General features: G+C 36.2%; 1 pseudogene; it reads left to right on the top strand.

Moving 5' to 3' along the window:
- Nucleotides 1-8,622: 8,622 nt before the first annotated feature.
- LOC104864798 lies at nt 8,623-9,314 on the top strand (annotated as a pseudogene).
- The last annotated feature ends 2,530 nt before the right edge of the window (nt 9,315-11,844 follow it).

The following is an 11,844-nucleotide window of genomic DNA, read 5'->3' as shown; positions in this document are numbered from 1 at the left end:
ATTTCATGATTATCCTAAAGGAATAATGATAAGGATGATTATAGATTTATACAAGAAACCAAGACAGTAGCACAGAGTATAATTACTAAGACTAAGAAGGAAAACAAAACAGAAAATATCTGCAGTCTTACACATTTTCCTCATTTATTGAGACTTCTTGGAAATATGCTATACTGTGTTTCCTTAAGGAAACTCATTTGTGTTTTTATTAAATATTAATATAAATTAATGTCTAAACATATTTATGTAATTTTTCTTTGTTCCCATTTTTCACAGAACTTATTTAAAATATCTCTATTTACGTTAGTAGATTGAAAAGTTATGTAATGAAATTTTACTTTTCTTCCTTGTTTTGAAAATCAACTTCTGGTCACTTTCAGGGCCCAATTTGATCTTCTCTGCTGGACACATATTATTTGTCCTCTAGATTTATTCTGAATGTTTTTCTGTCCAGATTATGTTTGTCCGTCTCCAGGACTTCTCTCCTCTAGCTGGATTTGGTCCTAACTGGAGAGCAGCATATATGCGTGAATTAGGTCAAGGTATTTGTCCCCCGGGTATCATCTCTATAAAGATTTGTTTTATAAGACAAGCACACACAGAGAATGCACTCCTTTAAATAGAATTAGGGTGACAGGTGGGTATGTAAAAGCAGAAAGTATGTCTTGGGTAGAGCAGAGAAAAGCTGATAGCCAGTGAATCCGTGTGGGCCCAGGAAATTACTTGACATATTAAAAAATATTTTGGTATGGTTGTGGTTTTAAGTTTAAGTCACAGACCAGAAAAACAAGTAAACCCGCATTTATTGAAAAGCCTGTGCAGTCACAGCCAGGCAGATGGATATTATCCAAGGATAACAGAGGAGTAAATAGTGCAGTTGTGTGTGACACAGTTCAAGTTAGAGAGAGCCCATAATCTACTCTGCACTGGGGCTGACTGAGAACTGTTAGAGGGTTGTGGAAATAGCCATTGTGGGAGATGCCGAGGACCTAAATCAGGTGAGTAACAATGGGTGCATTTGTCAATTTCATAATCTCATACTAGAAATAAAATCTGCACAATTTTAAAAAAAGAAAATGTTATAAACATTGCTTGAACATTTAAAATTAAAATTTTGTATTATACCCTACCATAAATCGTAATAAACTAAGGAGAAGAACGGTGCTTTTTCCTTTTCTCTAAATGTGACACTAAAAATTATCCTGCCCAGACAGATTATTCAATATATAATTGCTGAGGAGAATAAGCCGTGATGAAAGACAATTACTAGGCTACAGTGTACCCTTGAATATCTCATCTCATTGATTTCACAATGCTAAATAAAGCTATCCACGCAAATGAGACAGAAGTCATTTCATAAATTGGAAAGTTAGTTTTGTTTGCCCTACAGTATGACTAGATATTCAGTAGTTTGTTTACCACAACATGATTATCAGATCATGGAAAGTTCTAAGAAAATGCTACATTACTTCATAAAATGGGTGGGAAGACTCATGGCAGAGTGCAAATTACAAAAAAAACATGAACACAACACAAGGAACAAGAAGAATATGGTAGAGACAATGGTTGATATTTCACAGATATTTATCATATATTTAGGTATGACAGATCTTTAGGTATGAAGGGGAATGCAAAACTGTGGAATACCAGTGACTGATCGGTTAGGGACTAAAAATGTGCTATGGAAATATTGTTCTCCTAAATTTTAATCAGTAAATGATCTTTGCATTGAAGTAGCATTATAGTGATAGTGAGAGACGGCTGGGCCTTATGGTGGCTGCGGTTCTGTTCAGCTGTCCCCACTCCATGCTGGAAACACCTACTGTACCACAGGGCAACACTGAACAGTGCATGTGGAGAGGCAGGGCATCCTGCAGAGCTTTGCAGGGCTAACACAAGGACACTTCTGGTGGTCTCCTCCCTCCCCTTTCTCCACTGCATTTAGGAAGAGAGACACTGTTCTTACGAGTACAGAAAAATGTACTTGTTCATTTAGGATACATTGAAATTTAATTTTAAAATTAAAAGAGGTGCTCTTTTTAGTCATCAAAGTAGGACAGAGAAAGCCAATGCTGTTAAAATACATTATGGATAGGAATTTTGTTTCTTTCATATAATTAGCTGTTTAAACACAATGACACTCTAGCTACAGAAAACAGTAGAATTTGTTGTTTACAGATTAATATCATTTATCCAGCTGGAAATGTGTAGCCAACTGGAATTGTATATCCTACTGGAAGTCTCTAGATGAATGTGGGGTAAAGATATTTATATTTTGCAGGGTCATACAGTAGCTGAGCTAAGATCCTGGTGACAGCATTTTCTTGTTTAGCAGAGAGTGATTTTAGCAGATCCTGTATGGTCTGTCTCAGTGTTGCTTTGTGTATTTCTATACTATTCTCATTCACAAAATTGTGGAACTGTTTCTTTGTGTGTTTTTGTTAAAAAGAAATGCAAGAAGCTTGCAGTGCAAAAATTGCAAAGAGAAAGAAATATCCTGATCTGAAATGTGATTAGAACTTTTTTTCAGGTTCATAAATTTGGAGGTTCCAGGTGGACTTTTACAATACTAAGGTTGAGTTCCATTCTCTGATGAAATCTGACCAGCTGGGGAAACGATTCTGATTAACATGTTTAATATTGGGCATCGGGTTCCCTGGGTATACTCATTCCAATGTTTCTTCCCTTTGTTTCTTTTATGTCACACCTGCCTTTTTCCTTAGACCCTACATACTAACCCTGCTTTCCTTCTGAGAGTGAAAGTAGATAATTAAGAGAACTCAGCAGTATCAGTCCAATGTAGAGTACACAGAGAAGAGCACCCGTGGCAAGGAGTCAGATGCTAGTGCTACGCCCTACAACAGTTGCTCATATAAACCATGAATGTCCCAGCTCTAACTGCCATTTTGACCTCTATATTCCAGATACCTTGTCTGTGTTTGTGTGTAATTTTATATTTTTAGATAAGTCACAAAATGTACAGCTTTCCTCATTGTTAAAATGTTGTAATCCTATGTTATGCTTATTGTAATTATGGAAGCAGGCAGCCTCGGTGCATTATTATTAGCTGGACTGCATGTTATTTGCACTTCACTGCTTTTTCCTCCTTTCCTCTTTCTCTGCCAGAATTCCATCTAGGACACCATACTGCATTTATTTTCCATGGACCTTTAGCCTCCTGTGGTCTGTGACAATTCCTTAAACTCTTTTGTTTGTGATGGCCCTGGCAGTCTTAAAAAGAGTTAGCCAGCTGTTCTGTAGAATGTTCCCCAGGAGTCATTTGTAAGTGTGTGTCTTGTGTCAGGACAGAGTCACAGGTTTTAAGAGGGAAGATGATACAGGTGAAGGGCCATCCCTGACACTCCTTATCAAAGAGTGTCACTGTCACCGTAGCACGGACTAGTGACACTGCCCTTGACCGTGTGGCTCAGGTAGTGTTTTCCAGATTTCTCTAATACAGCCCCTCACCTGCTCCAATCCGAACCCTGTAGAAGCCAGTTTGAATACAGATTCTGCTCCACATGTAGTGAATTGAACTCTCCTCTTGTGAGGGAGAATATCTTCATAATGCTGTTTTATTCTGTTCATCTGTATGGAGCTTTGTCTTGTCTACTCCATTTCTCCATTCATTACATTATTCGTTTATATCACTGTACACATGAAGATATTCATTTTCACCAAATACTACCTTAGATACTTACCTAGCAATACTCAGAGGACTTCATCAAATACTACCTTATTTTGTGACATATTTTTTTTTCTACCTTTTGGCCATTGGGTCTACTTCCAGTTCAGTTTCTACATGCCTTTGACATGGTCCCATCCAGAAAACACTTGGAACAATTTAAAATGGATCCTATAACTGAGGACCTTGTGAGTGAAGTTAAAATGACTTGCAGAAAATATCTAAACTCACACAATATAATTAATGACCTTCTTGATACTCTACGAATAGGCATACTTTTCTGTATGTGTCCATGTGGTTAGTGGATATATATATCACAAAATCACCATCTGACATCATAGACATGTTCACTGTTAAGATCCTTTCAGTGATGCTTCTTGATGTCTCTACTTTTCTATGGGTTGGTGTGCAATTTTTTATTCTTCTGTAGTCATCACATCTGTAAGGATGGGAGTTGACTCATTTATGTCGAAATTAAGGGAAGAATGTTCAATATACAGCGAATAGGGGGATTTGACAGGAGTGATCAGTAGACACGGAAATCAAGGTAAAATCCTTCTGTCATGGCGAAGTCCTGAACTTGAGATCTCACGCTAAAAATCATCAGGAGGAAGAATCTTGAGGTAAATCTAGGATGCAAGGCAAAGGAGGCTTAGATGGTTTTGACAATGGGGATTAAAAAAAAAAGATTATTCCAAGAATTTTAGAGCTTGCATGGTCGCTTTTACATGCAGGCAATTCTTATAGCTATCCTTGAGTGCCCTTAACAAAAATGCATGCATAAACAAAGAAACAGACATATAAATAAATAAGCAAACAGACAGACAAAACTCTCCCCTGCTGTTCAACATGCATGAAGTTTCAGTTATGCAAAGTAAGTACATTCTGAGTTGTGTAGTAACAAATGTTTAAAACAGTAGATTGCACAGTAAGCATTCTTACCACAGAAACGCAAAATCCCAATGTGTGTTTCCTTTGAAAATGACCAGTCCTAGAAACTGCTTGTGAGAAGACCCTGAAGGGTTCCTCTTTGCACACCGCCAGTTTATGGGTCTTTGTTATCGTGGTCAGCAAATGCCTTCCCCACAGCAGTTGATCAGTTTATTGACTTGCTGACTTCTCAAGTTATTGATTAACATGTTGAAGATTCATCAATGTGTTCGTTGGCTTGCATGCACTTACTAGCGGACTCTGATTACTTATGACCCCTGTACTTTAGAAACAGTGGCTTGCATGTGCCCCCGCTCTTCCCTGCCCTTCTTGCCACCCCCACACCCACTCTCTGTCACATCTCTGTGCCTTTGACGATAGTAACACCTTCGTTCTTACTTTGTCTTTTTCAGAGAAGCACTTTCTTTCTGGTTTGAAATGATGCAGGAGCTCTTTGTTTTGCTAGCAGCTCAGGGTAGCTTGTTATGAAAGGCTACATTACGTGACAGTTTCTGATAAATTAAACTTGTTAGCTCTAAAAATATAATTCTTTCAAATCAGAAATGTTCCTCTTTCAACAATAATGGCATTTCTTATATAATAGCTTCTAAAGTAGAAGCTATTAATAATTGGAATGAAAATTACAGCATAAATAAATGTCATTACCTTGAAGCTTTTTTTACTAGAATAAACATTTTACTGACTTCTATTTTTATATTTTAATTTTAAATCATGCAATGAGTCTGCAACAAAATAGACTAAAATCATTTCAGATTATAGGTATTATATATTCAATTTTAAAGAGGAAAATAATGAATTACACAGTACAGAGAGGGTTTAAGATTACAAAAATAAAGCTCAAATTCTTGCATAGATAGTGAATAATAAGCAAGACAGAAATTTCATCTGCAAATGTCTGGACTCCTGTGAGCCATTCCCTGAACATTCAAAGCTTGTTGCAGAACTCCTCACTTAGCCCAGAGGACACAGAAGCAGTAAAAAGAAAGACTGTTAGAAAGTGCTTGGGGGCAGATGCCACTGCCACAGTAAGGAGCATGTCCATGCCGGCCAACACAGACAGCAGCCTCACTTCATGCAAAAAATTTGTAAATTAAGAAAGGAATTAGGATATTTATAACATGGTTTTCAGCATTCATAGAATGAAAATAATCTACTTATTCTTACAACTGTCATTATTTTTTGTGATGGTAAGATCTACAAGAATGTATCTTATGACGTTCTAAATGTCTTTAGAAGTTCATACAGGCCCAGTAAAATATCCAAATTTTATAAGTGACTCATGCTAAAAATACTTTCTTTGGATAAAATTTCGAGAATTGATATTGGCAAGAGTGAAGTAGTTCATTGTGTATATAAATGAGTCATCATTGTTATGTAGGGACATTCATTATCACTAAGAACCATTTCCTGTTAATTGCTATAAAAGTTCATTATAATTAATTAATGCCAACAAGAAAGGTAAAGTTGTAATGCTTACATATTTATAATGTTGACTACCAATTATTTTTTCATTATGTACTATTTGAAATAAGTTTTGACATTTTCTATTGAGTTTGTAGCAGTTTGAATTCTATTAAAACATTTTATTTTTTAAAATTCAGCATCGAAAAAGCCACTCTACTACTCAATTCATTTTAAGAAAATAATTCATTGTACACACACACACATTGATTTGACATATCATTTTTAAATTTTTTGGTCTCCTTATGCAAATAAAATATTACCGATAGCAGACAAACTAAATCTAAATTAATCAAATAGCAAATTAATAAATGGACTTGACATTTCTATTCAGTTACCCATGTGGTAGCTTTTATAGAGGGAACTTTTAATAAAAAAACTCAGATTGCTCTTTTGTGTCCTTTTACATTCTAATGTGATACATAGTATCTTCGTCATTTTTGATTCCCTGTGCTTCGACTCTCCCTTCTACCCTCTTCTCCTAATCTTCTTCCCCTTTCCCAAGATGTCTAACTCCCTGTTTTTTATCATTTCTGGTTTATTTCACTCTATTTTTTTTTATACTTTTGGTTTCTCAAATCAGAAAAGTAATGATACTTCACTTGTACTTTAGTCTGGAGCTGAATAATTAGAAACCTACTTCTGGCTACTTCAGATATGTCCTCAGTACATGCTGGAATTTACCCAAAATATAATTACAGAATTTGCATTTATTTATTCACCTAGAATATAGGGCTTCTGAAGTTACTTCATGATTTTATAACTCATATGAGATCATTGACTCAAAAGAAAAATTTAATTCTCAATTATTTTCATTTCCTTTTGAGAGGTAGGCATGAAACAACCTTGAACTATTTTTGCATGGTGCCGCAACCATTTCCAGGAACCTAAAAGGAGCTTATAAGGAAATCACAAGAATGAGAAGGTTAATTTAGATCACAGCAAAGAGTGTATGAATTGGAAAGCACAGCAAGTGGAAATAGCTAGAGTAACCCTTCTCTGTTGAGGGAACATTTTCCATCAGAGTTGGTAACTCACTGCTGGCAATCAATAGTACTCTTCAGCTCATGCAAACCATTCAGGATTTTACCATAACCGGTCCTCCAGGTTGGGAGATAACTTCAGGTCACCCATTCAAAATGGACTAAGTCAAAGAACAATTCACTCAGAAGCAAGAGTGAAGGAAATTTGGTAATATAACTTCTTCCAGGAGGTAGAAATTTGATTGGTATATGAGTATGTCAGGATTTCCTGTTAAAATGAATGACACAGATTCTCACTAAGTGTCTACAATTTTGACTGATTGTCATTCCTGTATCATCATAGGAATAAGTTTTGCATCATCTGGAGGCAAAGAAACATAGAATAGGGTTCTGGAGAAAGGAAAATACCACAGTAAATACAATTGTGGTTTCATCAACAATTATAGAACTGACAATTAAATAGTTACACAATTTCTTATTTGTTGCTCTGATATTTATCCTTTACTCACCTGTTGGTCTCACAATCTTTCTTCTATATATTCTAAAATTTATAATTTTCTTTTACTTAAATGTTTTACTCCTAATATTATATATAATATATTGTGAACTTTGTAATTTTTTACATTGGTAAATTAAAAGTATAATTGACTTTGATCTAGCAAAGAAATAATTACCTCCTAGACACTAATCTGGTGATCACTGAGATGTTGAATTTTCAATGTTTGGAAGAGAATGAATTGGGTTTCCTTAATAGTAGAGTGATTGTTATCATTTTAGTTGGAAACACTCTACTTTTATTGACTAAAGCTTTCAGTATATATTGAAAGAGTAAATTATCAGACATGACGTACAACTGAAAATGATTTATTTTCTTTAAATGACTCTACATGTGCTGCACAAAAGGATAAGTTTACATTTTTAGATTTCTTTGTTCATAAGTTCTTGGATGAGATGTGTTTTCTAACAATTAGAGATTCTTGTGTGATATTAGGAGCAAGCAGAAATGAGGGTAAGCCATGTATTTTCTGTTTCTGTTTTTCAGTTTATGAAGTGCCTGCAAGTTAGTAATTTTGTTTATCATCTTGTTTTTGACCATTTTCACAAGTTCAATGGCTTTGCAGAATGAGGTGCTTTCTTGGCTACGTCCATTTTCATAGTTTTGCTTCCTTCCTCTAACTACAGAATGGTGAGGTTTTAAAGGTGAGTACTACAGGGACAATTTCCCATTGGGATCGGTTACTTTCTAATTCTAATAATGACATTTTTGCTCTCCAAATTTAGAAAAATTTAAGCAGAAAATAAATGAATAAACAGAGAAAAGACTCCCATTCATGACTTTGAGATCATTAAAACACAATGCCTTGTGTAGCACTGGTTACCATGTTAGGATGAAGAGTAGGAGTTGCATTTAAATCTGTGGCAGTGTGTACTGGAGGGGTTTTGGACCCAAGGCTTGGACAGATCCCCCTCCAGCCTCAGTTGACCCCACCCAAGGTGATCATTATGTGTGGTAGAGAGTGGCTACTAGCAGTGCTGGAGACAATGCCATTTCTAGTTGCTACACAGGGACCCCAACAAGCAGCCAAGGCAGGGGCACTGTGGCATTGTTTCCCTATTTGCTTAACATACCCAAAGGAGACCAGCTGCTCACTTACACATAAGCTAATTGGAACTCTGGAAGCCTTAGGGGTTCACAAAGAAGAGGAGGAACTGCAGCACAGGATTTTAATGTTTGGAAAATTAACCCAGTGAAAGAGTAGAAAGGAAAAATCAGGGAAAGCAAGAATCTTCCAAAATCTTTCATTGAAAATGTTGGAGAAATGTTTATATTTGAATATTTTATATTAGGAGTACATACAAAAAATGCTAATCTCAATGCACTGTGTTTCACACTGTGGCATGCTGAATGAAGTGAGTTTTTCACCTCACACTATGATAAAGTGATACAACAAGAAAAAGGAAAAGATCTAAATTCTATTGAGGAAGCATTTGTCCCAGTTACCAAACTCTGTTTGAATGATATAGAGATTGATATTTTGTTTTCGTGATTAGCACTGCAGGTTATTCCAGAATCAGAATATTTGGAACTACAAGATAACTGCCTGCAATAAGTCTTAAAGTCTACAACATCTATCCCAATATATTGTTCCCCTAGCTGTGTTTTCTGAGCTATGCTAGTCATAAGAACTTGCCAGCATTATCCACATGAAAGAGCATCAATTCTTGTACATTAATGTTTCTTTTTCTTTTTTTTTTTTTTTAACCAGGGATCAAACTCAGGATCTTGTGCTTACAAGGTAGGTGGTGACACCACTTAGCTAAATCCCTGGGCCCACTTGGTATTTTGTAAGTGGAAATGATCAAACTCATTACTATGAAACAGTCTGAAGGATACATCTTTGTTTTCATATGTACAACCCAAAGGTGTATGACAGTAATTGCATTATATATGCCTAAAATAGAACTCAAAAAACAATGTGCCCACTTCAACATGGAGGTCATTGTTGAGAACTTTAAACCAGGTCTTGCTATCATGGATGAAATCTTGCTGAGTAATGCAGAGTGGCCCAAACTTGGAAGTGCCAAACTTCTTTCAAAAGTACAAGCATTTTAATTCTAACAAATGCATTGTTGGAAAACTACTGCCTAGCATGGGTGGGCTCAGTATAATAAAATTCCACATCCTCTTTGGAAGCTTGGAGAGGAATAAATTAAAGACATTGTCTTATGTGAATTCACAGTCATTTTCAATACTACCCCCAAAATGTTCTGACAAGGAAAATTTTCATACAACTGATGTCTGGATTGGGATTAACATTGCTGCATTGTTTGAAAAAGTTACAATACAAACTGGCCTTTTGGCAACAAAAAGTCTTTTCTCTGATTATACACTTTTCAATCCCATTAGGATAAGAGCAGATTTCTCAACACAAATTTTAAAAGCTAGAAGAGGTTGGAGTGAAGATTTCCATGCTCTAAAAGGAAACAGTTGCCAACCCAGATTACAATATCCTGCAGGAGTATCCTTCAAAACTGACAGAGAAATAAACACTTTCTGTGTCAAAGAGAACCTAAAGAAATTTATGACTACAAAATCAGCATTGTAAGAAGTCTTCAAAAGAATACTAGACAGAGAAAGTAAAATGAACATCACCAAAGGGCCCAAAAGAAACAGGACATCTCAATTGGAGAGTACTCAAGAGAAGAAAGAAACATAAAAGAATAAACCCCAGAAATTAATGCAATGACAGGATTTAATAAGTATCTTTCAATAATAACAATTAATGTAAGTGGTCTTAATTCTCCAATTAAAGTGACAGACTGCCAGATTGGATCAATACCTAACTCTATGTTGCTTGAAAGAGACATACCTCATCCATGAATAAACATGCAGAATGGAAATGAAGGATAAAAAATAATAACATGTGCAACCAGAACCAAAAACCAAGCAGGAAATCATATTTTCAAAGTGAACTTGAAGCCAAAACTATTCAGAAGAGACAATGATGACCACTCCATGCTAGGAGAGGGAACAATTCAGCAACAAGACACATTTATAGATACACATGCACTAAATTTTGAAATACCCAAATTCTTTATTCTGAAAAAAAATTGTAAAACTGAGCATAGATCTGAAATTTCAGCACTTGGGAGGCTGAGGCAGAAGGATTGCCATAAGTTTGAGGACAGCCTGGGCTACATAGTGAGACCTTCTCTCAAAAAGACAATGCCATCTTTGACAAAGGGGCCAAATCCTTCACTGGAGGAAAGAGAGCTTCTTTAACAAATGGTGCTTGGAAAACTGGCTACATGAGTGCTGCATGTTTGCTGGACAGCAGGCTCATAGGTCCCAACACCAATTGTACACTGACTTACTCTGTGACTGCTGTGTACTCCAACATGCCATCCCAGTCCCACAGCAAATGCCTTTCTACAGAGAACACCTGCAGCCAGACTGCAGAGGGTTATTGTCCTGATTCTAGGACTCCTTGGCATTAATGGGCAATGAACAATCGTTGCTTTTGCTCTCTGCTGCAGAACCTTCACCAGTGCTCACCTGCCCACACCCTGGTAAGAGCAGCAACATCTGTGAACTCCATCAGGTGGGCACACACAACCCGAAGGAACTGCAGACTTCAGAAAATAACTGGGTTACTGCCAAGTCACCACCATCTCCCAGGGTTTCTAGCAGAGTCTACATGTGAAACACACACACACACACACACACACACACACACACACACACACACATATTCTCCTGGAGTGTTTACACTGAGTTCCCATTGGATAACTTCCAAGTTTTGCAATTTTTGTGTTGTTTTTGTTTGTTTTTTGGCATTGTTTAGTCATTTTTGCATTTTGTTTTGTTTATTTTATTTTTAGGATTTTTTTGTTTGTTTGGTTTTCATTTTTGATCTTTGAACTAAGTTAGTCCTAGGTCCCTCCTATCTCCCTATTTAGTTTTTTTGCCTCAAGATCTCACAGCAATTCTGTCTCTTAATTCTTTTCTCTGAAAGAATATTGACAATGCATTACACGTCCTCCCATGTTCTTCTAATTGTCATATTATGCTGTCCTTTAATCACTCCTATCTTCTCCTGTTTCAACTCACCATCTCCCACAACTTATTCCTTTGACTCTTTTGTATATTAGGTAGACCCCTCTCCTACTCATTTTTTTTCTTCTGTTGGTATTATTTTTGTTTTATAGTTCCTGGTTGAGTTTTGAGTTCTATCTCACATTTTTGTGTCCACCCTCACATAT

This window comes from Fukomys damarensis, unplaced genomic scaffold (genome assembly GCF_012274545.1).
Source record: "Fukomys damarensis isolate Sample0158 unplaced genomic scaffold, DMR_v1.0_HiC HiC_scaffold_38, whole genome shotgun sequence".
Lineage (NCBI taxonomy): Eukaryota > Metazoa > Chordata > Mammalia > Rodentia > Bathyergidae > Fukomys > Fukomys damarensis.
The sequence above is the reverse complement of the archived record's forward strand: the minus strand, read 5'-3'. Positions and strand labels throughout refer to the sequence as shown.